Source organism: Lonchura striata, chromosome 2, assembly GCF_050655825.1.
Source record: "Lonchura striata isolate lonStrDom1 chromosome 2, ASM5065582v1, whole genome shotgun sequence".
In the NCBI taxonomy this organism is placed as follows: Eukaryota; Metazoa; Chordata; class Aves; order Passeriformes; family Estrildidae; genus Lonchura; species Lonchura striata.
In genome coordinates this window covers 142,994,004-143,008,107 of record NC_140704.1, presented here as the reverse complement: position 1 = coordinate 143,008,107, position 14,104 = coordinate 142,994,004, and the positions used below count along the sequence as shown (strand labels likewise).

General features: G+C 42.0%; 1 protein-coding gene across 1 annotated transcript in view; it reads left to right on the top strand.

Annotated features, from left to right (window-relative positions):
• EXT1 (exostosin glycosyltransferase 1) overlaps positions 1–14,104 on the top strand; it is a 175,663-nt gene that overhangs the window by 11,029 nt on the left and 150,530 nt on the right. The window lies entirely within an intron of this gene.

The following is a 14,104-nucleotide window of genomic DNA, read 5'->3' as shown; positions in this document are numbered from 1 at the left end:
TTAAAACAAATAACATCCCTTCACCCACACTCCCTTACACTTTTTTTTCTCTAAACCCAAAAGCTAAGACTACTACTTGAATTGTAATGGAATAATATATCAAGTGAGTGATCACATCAGGCATGGACACTTACCAAATCACAGCGAGATAACTGTGAATAACTCTCTAGTTTCAACAATTTGCATGGCCATTAACAATTGATGGGTTTCCCTTAGAACTGCATTATCTATGGCAGCAGGATCTATTCCTGTGCACTGCTCCTGCATACTAAGTGCCAGACAAATTTTCAAAATTGAGGATAATAAAAAATGTGATAGCAGCAAGGTGAATGAAGCAGGTAGGAATTTCAAGGCGACATTTTTTGAAGACAGGGAAATATTTCAGGCAGTCCTGCATTTTCGTAACTGTTCTTCGTCTCCTTTCCCTGCCTACTTCTTTTTACTACAGTTATGCAAGTTTTAATTCAGGCTGGCATTAGGTTTCTCTTCACTGCTTGGCATCACTTCAGGCTTGATTGTCAGTCTGGCTTGTGGGTCAGTTAAAATGAGATTTTAAAATACTTTTTGTTACAGTTTTATGTTGGACAGTTGTCTTCAGAAGCTTTTATGCGTATTTGACAAAAGATAAAAACAGTGCTGAATTTAGCTGTCCCAGATTGTTGGGTGGCTCTTTCATGGGAGTGATTTCAAGCAGGTGCTAAAGATGTGCTTTCCATATTAGAATCAAGCCACCATTTTAATAAGTGTGTGACCCATCCCTTATTTCTAGTGCTTTCATCTCTGCCTGACAGCATGTGAGTTCTTTCCAGATTCCTCTACCAAGCTGACTTTTCCAAATCTTTCTCTTTTTATTTCTCTTTCTCACCCTCTTCCCTCTCCCTCTTTCTTCTCATGGCACTGTTGTGGCAAGATGAAAGCAGCTGAGTGAAGCGGTGGTGGGGAAAGCTCAGCTCGGGTAATCAAAGCACACAAGCGGCTGGAGCTGTGGGAAGGCAGGTGGGTGACACATCAAAGTCAGGGGTACGTGTGCTTGCAGCTCTCACCTCTCCTGGTAAATGACCCCCCCTGCCATAAACAGAGTTCCTGGGGTTAATTTGTGACTTTGCGTGCACACAAATGCAATTACTTTTCTACGGCCTTCCCAAAATTTACTTACAGAGACCAGCAATAAAATCTTAGCTTTGTTCCTTGGAATATGGCTTTTGCAGATGTGGTGTGTAAGAGGACAAGTACCTAAGTTGGTACTTGTAATACTAATAGCAGGTAGTTGTTTGTTCATCTTCAACTGAAGGTAGCCCATCACATTCTTGTCCCATCTGCCTGTCAGTGTTGTTTCAGTGTTGCTGGAGGCAGGATGAGAGCTGGAAGGTCTGAGCAGCATCTGGTTGTCCCCAGCTGGGCCTTGCATGGTCAGAGACCCTGAGAACCTGTTGTTAAGGGACCTCTTGGCTGGGGCAGGGAGCACCCCTCTCTTGGCCAAACATGGATGCTGCTTCCTGAGCTCTGTGCCCATTGTGAAGGCTTTAGGTCCCCTCAGCTCAGTAGAAGCCCCAAATTCCCACTCATCTCTAAACTCTGTGCATGTCTCTTGACATGGAGCCATGGGGTTGGGTATTTTCTCAGCTGTTGCCTCTCCTCTGATCCTCCTTTGTCTTCACTGTGGAGCTTGGCAGTTGAGCACCCCAAGGTCTGGGTCGACTCTTGCTCTGTATTTGTGCAGGAGGACCTGGTCCTTGTCTTAACTGTTTGCACTGAAGTTGTCAAAAAATCATTGCCATTAATTGACAGGACTCCTCCTCACTGCCTGCTGATGCCCATTTCTGTTACTGTTGCTGAGAACCAAAATAACCAGGGTGCTTATCTCTTTACTTTCTGCATCACAACATTAGTGAATTGCAGTGAAAACAGCTTTTCATCTTTTGTTTATTAGCTATTTCTGATGACCTGTGATAATAACCCTTCTTAGAAAAAAGCTCCTTCATTTTTAATGAAAATTCTTTGTAACACAGGTAATAGTAAAATAATTCACTGTGTGTGAATTATTGTGTTGTTATTGCAGTGTGTGTGTGTGTTGTTTGGATCTAAAACTGGTGATTTAAGAATTTAGAGATAGTGGTGTGATCCCTGGGTGCCCTGTTGGTGTAGTCACTGGTTATAGCAATAGTTGTTACTTTAACTTTGGTCTCAGGGTAACCATGTTTCACAATAATTAATACACTGATTACCGTAATTGCAGCTTGTGGTACCATGGTCTAACAGTTAACTGACTGGGCCAATAAAGTATGGAATTTAATGAATATTTGTAAACAAACTTGATTAAGAAGTGGATTGAGGATATGCACTGGTGGAGGATAGTAGAAGAGACCCACTCTCAGCTTTGATAAATAGAACAAATGGAAACCTGAAAATGAGCAGCAAAGCATGGAAACCATCCAACTGCTGCTTACCTTGTGTTTATTGCTGCACCACATCTTAAAAAATCTCTCCTTAAAAAAAAAAAAAAGTAAGCTGACCCCTCACTGCAGTGAGATTCTGTGTACACAATTTCAGTCTCCTCTGCAAAACTTTAAAGTATTATCAGACATGGTGTTGAAAACTTGATTTACAATGTAGGGCTGGTATCAGCCTTAAGTAAAGAAGTGTCTATTGTCACCCCATGATTGAATCATAATGCACTTAGAATGAAAAAGGAAACCACCATTGAAAATAGGAAATAGATTTCTTAGTGGTGCCTCTGGGGAGGTGGATGGTTGACATCTGGTAGTTGCTGGAAAGTTGGCTGTGTTTTACTGGCCTTTAGGAACTGCTACCCATTTTTGCTGGTTATTGTCTGTGGTTGTGTCCACGTGTTTCAGATGCACGTCCTTCATCTCAGGCATAGAGGCCTGTCCTGCACCTCTGTCAGGCCATTTGGGAGTGTTTTGTATGAATCTGGCAACTTTAACAGTAGAAGGGTACATCAGATTTTGGATGGTTGCTTTAAGTTTGCCAGAAATCCCTTTACATGTCCTTGCCTTCTCTCTCCTCTTTCTCCATCTTTATTCCATCTTTAAGAACTTGACTTTTATTTGCAGGTTTTCCTGACTGAGTGCATGGGTGTCGCTAACAAAAGTAGTATTAAATGGAAATGTGTAAGGAGCCTAGCTCAGAGAGCTCCTACCCTGAGCAATAGGCTGGTGAGTGGCTGCTCCTGCTGCAAGAGCTTGGAGGGGAGGGCATTTTCCAGCAGCTGCAGTTCATCCATTTACTTCCTACCTACTGGTTTCCAACAGTATTGATTTTTATGCATTTATTGTATTTAATTAAAAGCAGGGCTGCTTACAGCAATATTTGTGGAGATTCTGCCTCTCCCCCAAATGCAACAAATAGGCATCTGGTATTTGTTTTGTATAACACAATCCTCATAAAATGAAAAGTAATAAAACATAATTATCTGTAAAGGCTTGTTTTATAAGCCTAGGAACGAGTTTGTTCCTGCCTTGTTTTTGTCTAGTTGTAAGATGGTTTTACCCCCTCTACAGATTAACAGAGAATCAGTTATTGCACTGTTTTAAACCCTGGTGTGTTAAGGTAGAAGGTGGTGTGAATGCATGTATGTGATAGCACTACTGGATCTCTAGAGGTGAGAATAGTCTTTCTGTTGTGTTTAGAAATTTTTCCCTTACAAACAATGGGTTTTATTTGAAAGCTTTGGTAAAGTAAGAGGGAGAAAAATCTGTGGGCTACACGAACAATTCAGTATTTGAGCTACAGGCCTTAAATTTGGTTTGAGCCCTTTCTGCACATGTCTCATCCTTGGCAGTGTGAAGGACAGGTGTCTGGGTCTGTGCTCATGCTTGGATGTGTGTAGGATTCCTTGATTTGGCCCTCACTGCATTACTGAACAGACTTTAAATGCTATGTACCTTCATTTCGCAGAGTATTGCTGGCTTGATCCACCTCCAGTGGTCGTCAGGATTCCCAGCTCAGGATTCAGCAGTTTTGAAGAGCTAATTAGACTCACTTCACCTTAGATTTGCTGCTTGCTATTTGTTTGTAGGCAGCTATGCCATTTTGCTTGCCTTTGGCTTGCTTTAACCCTGCAAAGTCCTACCTGCTGCCACATGCTTTTGTCTGGAAAAAAGTGAAACCAGATCATCTAAACCAGTTAGATAGTTAGGTGAGACGTGAGTGGCTTACGGCTGTCTAAAGATGAAGTGTGAAAACCAAATCCTTTTAGAAAACTCACAGTCTGAACTTATTACTTTTTTATTTTTCTTTAAATTAATAGTAAGCAAGAATCCACTTTTCTGTAATGAAAGCTGAAAGCTGTGGGGCTGCAGAGCACCTTCAACTTCAGCAAGCTTTGGAGTGAGTATGTTTGCTTCGCTCCTCTTCTGTGCACAGTTAAAGTGATAGAAGAGAATTTCACTCAGCTTTTATGTGAATTGTAGCCTTCTCAAAACCAGATACGACTTAGGTATTGCTTTTTCTCTGCAGGACAAGCCTTGTAATTTTGAATCTTGATGAGTGGCTGCTTTTGTTATGCAAGTCTCAGAAACAAAGGGGTTGGGAGCATATAACAAATTGCCAAATTATAGCACTTTGGAGAGAAAAATCGTCTTCAAATGCCTCATTCCTTGCATCTTTCATTCTGCAGAGGCTGCCTTGATGCAGTCCCAGGTGTAGAGACCCACTGCTAGGACAAGGAGATGCTCCCCCAGCAAGTCTTGTTTTCTAGGTGGCAGCAGTGCCTGGACATGGCCATGTGCTGAGCTGCTGCGGCCCTGTATTGAAGGAATTTCCTTGAAAAACATTTTCCTTGAAATCTGCTTATTGCTGACTTCAGTTGTTAACAGCGCTGTTGTGGCTGCTCTGGGTCCTCAGCCCGAGCACGGCAGCAGCAGCAGGGGAGGTGTTAGGAGGCTCCGGGCTGCCTTATGTGATGTTGCTTTCCATGGCCAGAAGTCTTTGATCTATTCAAACAGAAGCCTGAGAAGTGGGGGATGGATGCCACATTGCAGGCTGATGTGTAAATGCATCCTTTTGCACCAAAGTCTCATCTAACCTATAAGCTAAATGTGCCACATCCGGCTAAATGTGCCATGCAGAGTCCAGCTACAAGTCAAATGGTCTGAAATGTTTGTCACCCCCACACAGTATATAATGTTCCATTTACTTTTTCATGCAAGATCTGGGATCGATTCAGTTGTTGTATTTTTTATCTATTTCTTATTGTTCCACTTAGGTGTAGAGTAGGGAGATATCTCCCTGGAAAGTTTACTGGTCCTTAATTTATTAATGTCTCCAGAATGTTCCGAGACCACTGTTGCTTCACATTCACAATAACAGAATTGAATTTAAAAGTTTGGATGCCTTCTGATTCAGACTTCTTATTTCTCAGGAATAATTTTGTTTCAGTTTACTAGTGCAAATGAAGTGAAGCCTTTAGCTTCAGTCCTGCTATCAGTGTGGTATGGACTCATTATTTGTTCTCTTACCCATTGTGTGCAGAGTGATTGCTTTTGGCACATTTTCTTTTAAATGCAATGTAAAGTGAAATCCTGTTATTTGCACATATCCTGTGGCATGCATCTTCAAAGTATCTAGGCAACCTTTATGTAGATGACACTTTTCACTCAAACTTTTCCATCATTATGAGTGTGGTCCTGTGAAAAGAAGCAGGATGAAAAAGGGAGGGAAGAAAGGGCTGGCTTGAATTCACTTTGGGCAGCTTGAGTCGCTTGTAAAACTCTTTGTAGGAAGTATGACACACACTGAAGATCTGTTCCCTTACACTTCAAGCATCAACTTCAAACTATTCCATATTTTTCCTTTGAGCTTGGGCAGGTAGGGGATCTCCTGGCTCTGCTGGAGATGATAGTATCAGTAAAAGGGTATTTCAGATCTTCTGCAATCCCACACCAAGCAGTGGATTTCCCTGTGTGGTTCTTGGCTCCAGGTTCAGGATGAGTGGTCCAAAATATCTGCATCTGTAGCCCTGGGAGATATGTGTGTTCTGACAGCTTTTTGTGCTTGTCAGAAAACAAGAGCTGAATGGAAGGCTTGAACAACTTAAGGGGAAGGCACCATTGCAATCCCTGCAAGTAAGAAGTAAAGCTTACTCAAAAGAAAATTATTTAAGCATGTCTGTGGGATCAGATGTGACCATGACCTATCAATGGCGCAGATGGAGCAGGCATCACTACTGCAGCAGTATGATCTCCAGTTGGGAATTGGTCTCCAAAGCCAAGGTCAATGAGATATGCTGCACAAGGAAAGTTGTGGCCCCAGACTTTGCATCAGGATGAATGTAATCTCTTGGAGCAGTTCTGCTTTAGCTAGATCGAGCAAGCATCCTCCAGGTAAGAAGCAGGGCCAGTGCAAATATCACACCATGTGCTGTGGCTGCTTTGGCAGAAATGGGATTGGTGTCATGCTTGATAGTTACATGCTTGAATTGTGGTGTGGGTGATCAGCATGGTGCATGTTGGTGTCAAGGAACATGATGGTGCTGTAGGTCAGTGTACACAACAAGACAATCACAATTCCCCCCTGCCCCCATCAACAGGCAGCATACACAAATCTCACTTTGCTGTCCTGGCCTGGTACTGGGGAATATTATATGTTCCCTCTATCCAACTCTTAAAAGGGTGAGGGTGTTTGTAGGACTGATGCCAGAAGCCTGGGACTGTGGTTTGGGGAGATAAAAGATTGTGTATTTGTGATTTACATTTACTGGGAGGTGATTCCTTTGGGTTCTCATTGCATTCAGGGTGTCAGCCCAAATATGAGTGATGGCATCTTCCCACATGTAGTTGAGTTGGCCCAGAAAAGCATGCTGAAGGGAAAGGTGAAAGGGATGGAGGCATTGTATGCCATTGTTGCCTCAGATGCTGGGTTTTAGGAGGTGGCAGCCCCAAGCAGCTCACTGAGGTTTTCCTGGAAGCTGATGCAGATCAGAAAATGAAGCTCAGGTTTCCCAAGAGTCTGGTTGCCAGATCCCCTTCTGCATACTCATGCCACTCCTCTGAACTTTATCCATAGCTGAGCCTGAATGTCTATAGCAATAGCAGGACAGTGAGTGTAGCTGTTTCTTAGGGAATGCTAAAAGGGGAAACTTGGGAATAGTCTGGAAAAATATTTAAAGTGTGGGGAGGAAAGATCCAGATTTTTGTGTTTGAACGCTTAGGACAGTAAGTGAAAGGTCCCTGTTGCAAGGTAAGGCAACTGTGTTCATAGCCAGAGGTTGGGTTGGGTTTTTTTTATTATTATTATTGTTAAAGGCCAGCTGTTTACATAATCTTGACTTAATTTCTATGTTACAAAAGGCTAAAATCATTATCTAGGACTTCATGATTAATGCCCAGTTTGCCTGTAATGAGGGTACCACTGGTAAGTATTCCCATGCAGTGATTTCTTAATTTGACCTTATGTCTCTGGGTTGGTCATGAAAGCTTTGATGGATATTGACTACTCTCATCTTGATTGTGTTTTTAATTACAGGGCAGTAAGAGTCAAGCAGGATAGCATTTCAGGTGGTTGGTGTGGGAATAAAGCAACGTGATAAACGGAACCCTTGTAGCTCACTTGGGACGGTGGCGAGATGTTACTACATTATGGTGGGAGAAGCTGCCAAAGGAATACTACAGTACAGTTAAGTTAGTGACATGACCGAGTGAATTCATTAGTGGGAATGGTGTATTCTTGTATCTGCTTTTCCTTACAACTGCCGGGGGAAAATACTTGGGTAGAACAAGACCAGTGGAAAGAAGAGAGGAGGAAAAGAGACTTCGAAGATCTGGTGCTGAAATGCAGCTGTGTTCTGGATGGGTTTTACTGAATACTGGCAGTTTGCTGTCAGTGGTATACTCCTGATGAAACATCTTCATGTAGGTGCTGTCTGTGTGCACCTGACTGTTGGGTAGGTTGGAAACAAGTGAAGGAAAGGACAGATGTACTTCTGTCAGGTGTAGGCTGCTGTGCAAAAGGATTCAATCAAGGCAACAGCTGCCTTTGGCAGAGGATATATTCTCAGTTACTGGTGTTTTTACAGGCAAATAGCAATAAATGGGGGTGTTTGAGATAGAAAAATGCATTGACAAAGATGCCATCTTTGAGCTTCCAAAGAAAAACCAAAGTGAAGAGCTGGAGGCTGCAGACAATGCAATATTTTCTTAAGTATACACAGAGCTGTTGTCTGACCTATTTCTGTTTATCAGCATCTTTGTTAGGAATTATTCTGCTGAGAGATCTTGTAATTTTTGTCGTTAAGGGGAGATAATAAGATGACCCTGAAGTAGGAGTGGCTTAGAAAAAAAACAATACCCTTAAACAGTCAAATACACTCCTTGTAGCAGAGGGCATACTCATGATCAAGGGTGTGAAGGTTTATGCCTGCTTCTGTCAAAAAAAGGGGTCTCTGGTTGAGCTGTACCAGGGTGTGTGCGATGACCTCTGTCTGCTGGGGTGGCCCAGTGCCATGGGTGAGACATCTGGGCATTAAGAGAAGCAGGGTGAGCATTAAGGAGCTCTCAAGGAAATAAATACTCTGTGTGAAAACCCAAGGATGGAAGAAGGGGGAGAATTAAGAATTAGAAAAGCAGCACTGCATCTTTTATTATAAAAGCTTTTTCTACCCTCTCAGCTCTGTTTCCTCTCATGTTTGTTAGAAGTAGGGTTACAGTGTTTGGGTACTGAGGAGGTGAGAAGGTTACTATCTCAATTTTTAATGTGTTATAGTTGAAACAAATACACCTGCAACAGAAATGCTCATTGTGGCTTGAAACACCTTCATGTTGACCTGGAGAACTTCTGGTGTGAGGGCATTTGTGTCTGACATCTAGATTCACAAACAAACTGAATCTGAAATCTCTCAGTGCTGAATGGTGCACCAGAAGCATGTGGCTTCAAAGCACAAAACTTGCTCCAAATTTCATTATGAACCAAACCAAAACACCAAAGCGTGATCATCTTAGGTATGTCTGGCAGGGTTTCTACTGAGACAACTATACACTGAGGCATCCAACTTTGTTCAGGTGCCATGTCACCTGAAACTGGTATGAAACCAGTATGGAGGCAGGAGGGGGATAGCCTGCAGGGAGATGCCATCTGCACCACAGGCTTCCTAGGTGCTGCAGCCAGGCCTCTGGTTTAAAGAGTATGATTTTCTTTTAAACATGATAAAAATGATGTGCAGGATGTATTTTTAAACAGAGCATGTTTGTTTTGCATCCCTTTGGCAGAGAGTTTGTATTGGTGTAATCACTGTAGCTAAATTGTCTTTTCTGTCTCACACCCATTATGCAAATGTTATATTACATCCGTATGTGTTTTAGTTTTGATTTTTATTTTGTACAGAATCAGGCATGGTTGCATTGGGAAGCAGGTGTTGCAGTGGTATTTGAGGCACTTTGCTGCTACATGGGAAGGGGGATGGAGGGGTGGACAGGGAGAGGAAGATGTTGAAGATTAGGCGGTGCCTGCTTTCTGTCCCTGTGCAGGGGGTGGTTAAGCAGCCACCTGAGCCTCAGCTTCTGGCAATGGAAACATCCAAAGGATATAATTGTCTGCGGTATTAAAATGCAATGCTTGAAAGTGTCTCACAACACAAAGGTTTACTAAACATTGCATTTGGAGAACACTGGGAAATGCTCAAATGGCCCTGGGTGTGTATTTGGATAATGGGAGCACAAACTGGATTCTTTGTACAGGATTTTTGTCCCTCTGCTTTCCTATTTAACGCCTATGTGTGTCTCTAAATAGTGGTTAATGAAATAAACTCTGAAGCCTCTTTGGATGCTGTATCTGACAAAAGCTATTTTACATCTTAATTAAAAATCCTGCCTGTGTTTTTACTCCAGTTTTTTGTAATATTAGAAAAGCTGATCCAACATGCCTTGCATGTTTTTCCTGTTACATTATGCCCTGAAATTTTTGACCTCTAGGTTTTCATAGTAGACTGTAAATTATGTATGAAAATGTTCTGTATTGTTACCATATGAACTTCATGGAGATGTGGTGTCTTGAATTCCTTGGTTTGGTGTTGAGATTGGAAATGTTTCCACGTGTATCCCCAAACTCACAGCAGTATGCTATTTTGCACTTGCTTGTACTGAAGATAACTTTTGTCTGTGCAGGCAGAAACCCTGGAGTTGCTCTTAGCCAGTTTAAGATAATGGATCACTTGAAAGAATGTTGCCTAGTATTTATTGCTTCTCACCAGAGGATAATTTCAATAAGAGTTTATCATATTTATTCAGCAGCAGACTAATAAATTCAGATTTGTTTAAACAAAGACTCAAGGAAGAACCTGCTAAACGCTTATGGTTATATTCATGGCAGGCATAAGCTACTCCATTTTACTCAATGTGCTTGTACTTGCTTATGTCAGCAATTAATTTGGCTCTTAATATCTTATTTTCATCACATTTTTTTCTTCTGGGTACTGCAGTTATATTCATCCCTGATGTAAGTCTACTGTGGGTAATGACATCTCTGATGCTGTTTGTCTGTGGAAGGTTTGATTTGTTGTTGTGGCAAAGTCTAGATAAGGAAAAATGCTATTGCAGGAAGGAATGATCTAATATGCTGAATTTGAATCTGGGAAGGTCTTGAATACGAGTTCTCCTGTACTGTGCTTGTGGCTTTGAACAGTTGACTCAATCAGAATTTCCCCCCCATATTTAAATACAATAAAGTATGGTGTTTGTGTATGGAAAATGTGTGTGAGTACATTTGTACTTTGAGATTTTTGCCAGGAGTCAATCTAAAAATGAAGAAACCAGGAGTGAAATGAGTGGTCAAACGATGCCTGGAAGCACACATGAATGGGTGAGAGGCACATTTTGACATAATAGGAGCTTAAAGCTGTATGTTAATCTCATATAATTTGCTCTGCCTCTGTTTGGCATTGCTTGTGGAAGCCAAATGGATATTATTAAAAACAAAAGCTTTCACCCAAAATGAAATTTCTTGCACCAAAGTTTAATTTGCAGAGCCGTATCCTTTGTGGGAGGGGAGATAGTCTGAGTAGGTAGAGTATATTATGTCTGGTGGTATCCAAATTTTTCTCTGCTGTGGGGTGTGTGTGATTTAAGTGTCTCTGCATGTTCAGAACTAATGTTTGTATAGATCATAGGTTTCATTTATGTGCCTGCACATACAGACACATCTTAAACAGAATTGAATACACCATGACTTGCTCTGTTTTGCTGGTTGTCATCCCACCAACTTGCCCTTTCTTTACTTTTAATCATCTTTACTACTAGATCACTGCAAACTCTCTGAAGTAACACGCACTGTGAAAACGAAACAAACACTCAGAGGTTAGAGTTAGTTGGTCTTACAGAGCACAGGCACCACAACTCAGACACATGAAAAAATTCAGCACATGAAAGAGGTTGGTTTTGCAAGCTTTATTCTTGACTCTTTGGTAAATCCATTTCAGACCTAGCCAGAGCAGTGGCAAGAGCAGCACAACCTGACCCAGGAGTCCTGTGCCCCTTTTTGTGCTGGGTGGTTTAACTGATGCTTGTGCTCTGCCAGAGATTTTGGTATTCACAGAAGATCGTGATATCTTAGGAAGCTCAGTGAAAGTCTCGTGTTTGGACCTGCAGAATATGGAGGGTTAATAATGTTTAGGAGGAAAATGTAATGGATGATGACCTTTTCTGTGTAAAATTAAGCAAAGGAATGCCATGGTTAATAACCTGAAAAGGCCTGCTAACAGTTGTTGACTTTCTAGGATATGTTTGCATGTGTTAGTGGTTTCTGTTCCATCACAAATGGATTTCTCTGTGTCCTGGGAGTGAATCATAATTTTTTTTCCACTTCGTTTTTAGTTAAAAAATAAAAGAAAGAAAACCCTTTTATACTAGTGGTTGGAAAGCTGAGGAAACCATAGGAGATAGGTAAACTGGTAAAGATTATTGAACCAAGCAATGGAAGTGACAGATTCTTGTGCCTTCAAAACCTTGACAAAAAAATTTATTAATATGACAAATATTTTGGTTTCTTAATGTGATCTACTCTTGCACTGTAAATGATTTTATGTGGCACTATGCTTTCTGAAATACAGAGTGAACAAAGCAATTGGTGTATTCATTTCTGCCATTAGCAGTAGCGTTTGAAGTCCAGTGCTGAGTGCAAGCTTAAAATTATTGGCCAACAAGAGAGTAAGAGAAATCTGGACAATTTTTTATGACTTAAAGTCTTCCAATATATATTTAAAACACCTGGGCATGTGTGTCTGTGTAATCTCTAGGCCCCAAGTGGTTGTGTGCCTGATGACCTTCTGTAGGCAGCACTTACTTGGCAGCCTCAAAGATAGACTTGCAGTTACTATTTGATGCACGGATGTTAAAGGGTTTTAATTGCTTTTGTGTCTGGACTGGTGGCAGGGCTCTGTGGTTGTTGTTTGCATGGAATTTATGCTAGAAGGTGGATATCAAAACTGAAATGGTGTTATGCTGGGGCTCATGGATGTGTAGATTGTACAAGACGGGGCTCTTAACAGAAAGCTGCTGGTTTTGGCTGCATCTGCCCTTCTCCTGGGAAGGAGAGGTGAGAGCATGTGGTGTTCAAAGCTGGTACTTTTTATTCCACCTGATGTGATCTTGCAGGACCTCTCCATTAAAATAGCCAGAGGTGGTTTCAAATGGTGCTCTCCTGTGTTGTCAACAGGGAGTGTATCACATCACCAAGTTGTCTGGAAATACCCACTCCCTCTGTCTGCACTGCTGGGGGAGAGTGGGTGTTTGATGAGAGAAGCTGGAGTTTGGCTGGCACTGCTTCAGCTGCTGCTCTGCCCAGGAAACAGCAGTGTGCCTGCATGGCCTGGAATGGGGTGGGAAGTTGAACTTCCTTGCTATTCAGGGCAAGACAGTGATGGAAACTGAAAAATTCAGTTTGCATCTATCAGTTTGGAGTAACTGTTTTATTTTGAGGATAAGGACAAGGAAGATAACTGGGTGCTTTGGCAAATTGTATTTGTGCTGGTCTTGGAGTATCAGATGTTTGGCACTCCTAAAAGCACAGGGACGTTGAGGTCTGTATGTAGCTTTAGTTCTAAATGGAGATAGCAAAGATAAATGGCCTGCGTGGTGTTTCTGTAGAGATACTTTGTGCACTAACCATGTCAGTCTCACTTTAAGGTGGAGGTTACTGGCTTTATGTGGGTTTTGGCCTTCATTTGTTAGCATGGGACTGGGGAAGGTGATATTGAAATTGGAGAGCACTGTCCTTGGGCCTGGGAACCTCCTCTCACCTAGTGACTGAAATCTGGTGTCAGGATTGTAAAGGGAGATTTTAATGGCTATGCAGCTGGGCAGCAGCTACCAGGAATACTGTTAATGAGTGTTTATGACCCTTCCTGGTGCCTTCAGTGGTTTTGGTGCAATAAATGGACACCTTTTTAGTGCTAGTTTGAAAAGGGACAAACTATTTTTGTTCTATTGGTCCTGATTTGCACCAAGCGTGCTGTGACCTCTGCCAGTCTCCATGCATTAACAAACTTCTTAAAGGTTTTACAGACATTTTCCATTAGCCACACTGTAGCTGTTGCCATGAATATTTAATGACAAGAGCTGTACTTTTCATTACTTTTGTTCCTTTTTTCATTGCTCTGCTTCCACAAAAGTGGATATTTGCCCTCACAGACCAGGTGGTGGCTGCATGTCCTGCACACCCCACTTGTACCTTCCCCTTCAGTTTTTATCTGCAGTTTAGTAAGGCCCTAAAATTCTCCTCCTCCTCCTCCTGGCCCTCCTCCATAGCCCTCAGGGAGCGCGTTGCCCTTTCCAACAGGATTTGCAATTGAACTTCACTGAGCACAATGGCTGTCCCATGCCTCCCCTGGGCACCAGGGAATGAATTCCCCATGCTTCATGGGTCGCTGGGCCTTCTTTATCTGCAACAGAAACAGAGGAATGCCTACAAGATAGAGTCACTTCTGAGGGTACACATGGATCTGCATTGTCTGGGAAACCCTCTGACTTTTAATTCTTTGATGAGGTAACCACGTTCTTCTGATTTGTAGCCCAAGTCCTCTTTGGTGGTAATTTGTTCGATTAATACTTTTTCCCTTGTCATCTTTCTATGTCCATGTTGGCTCCTGTTCCCCACT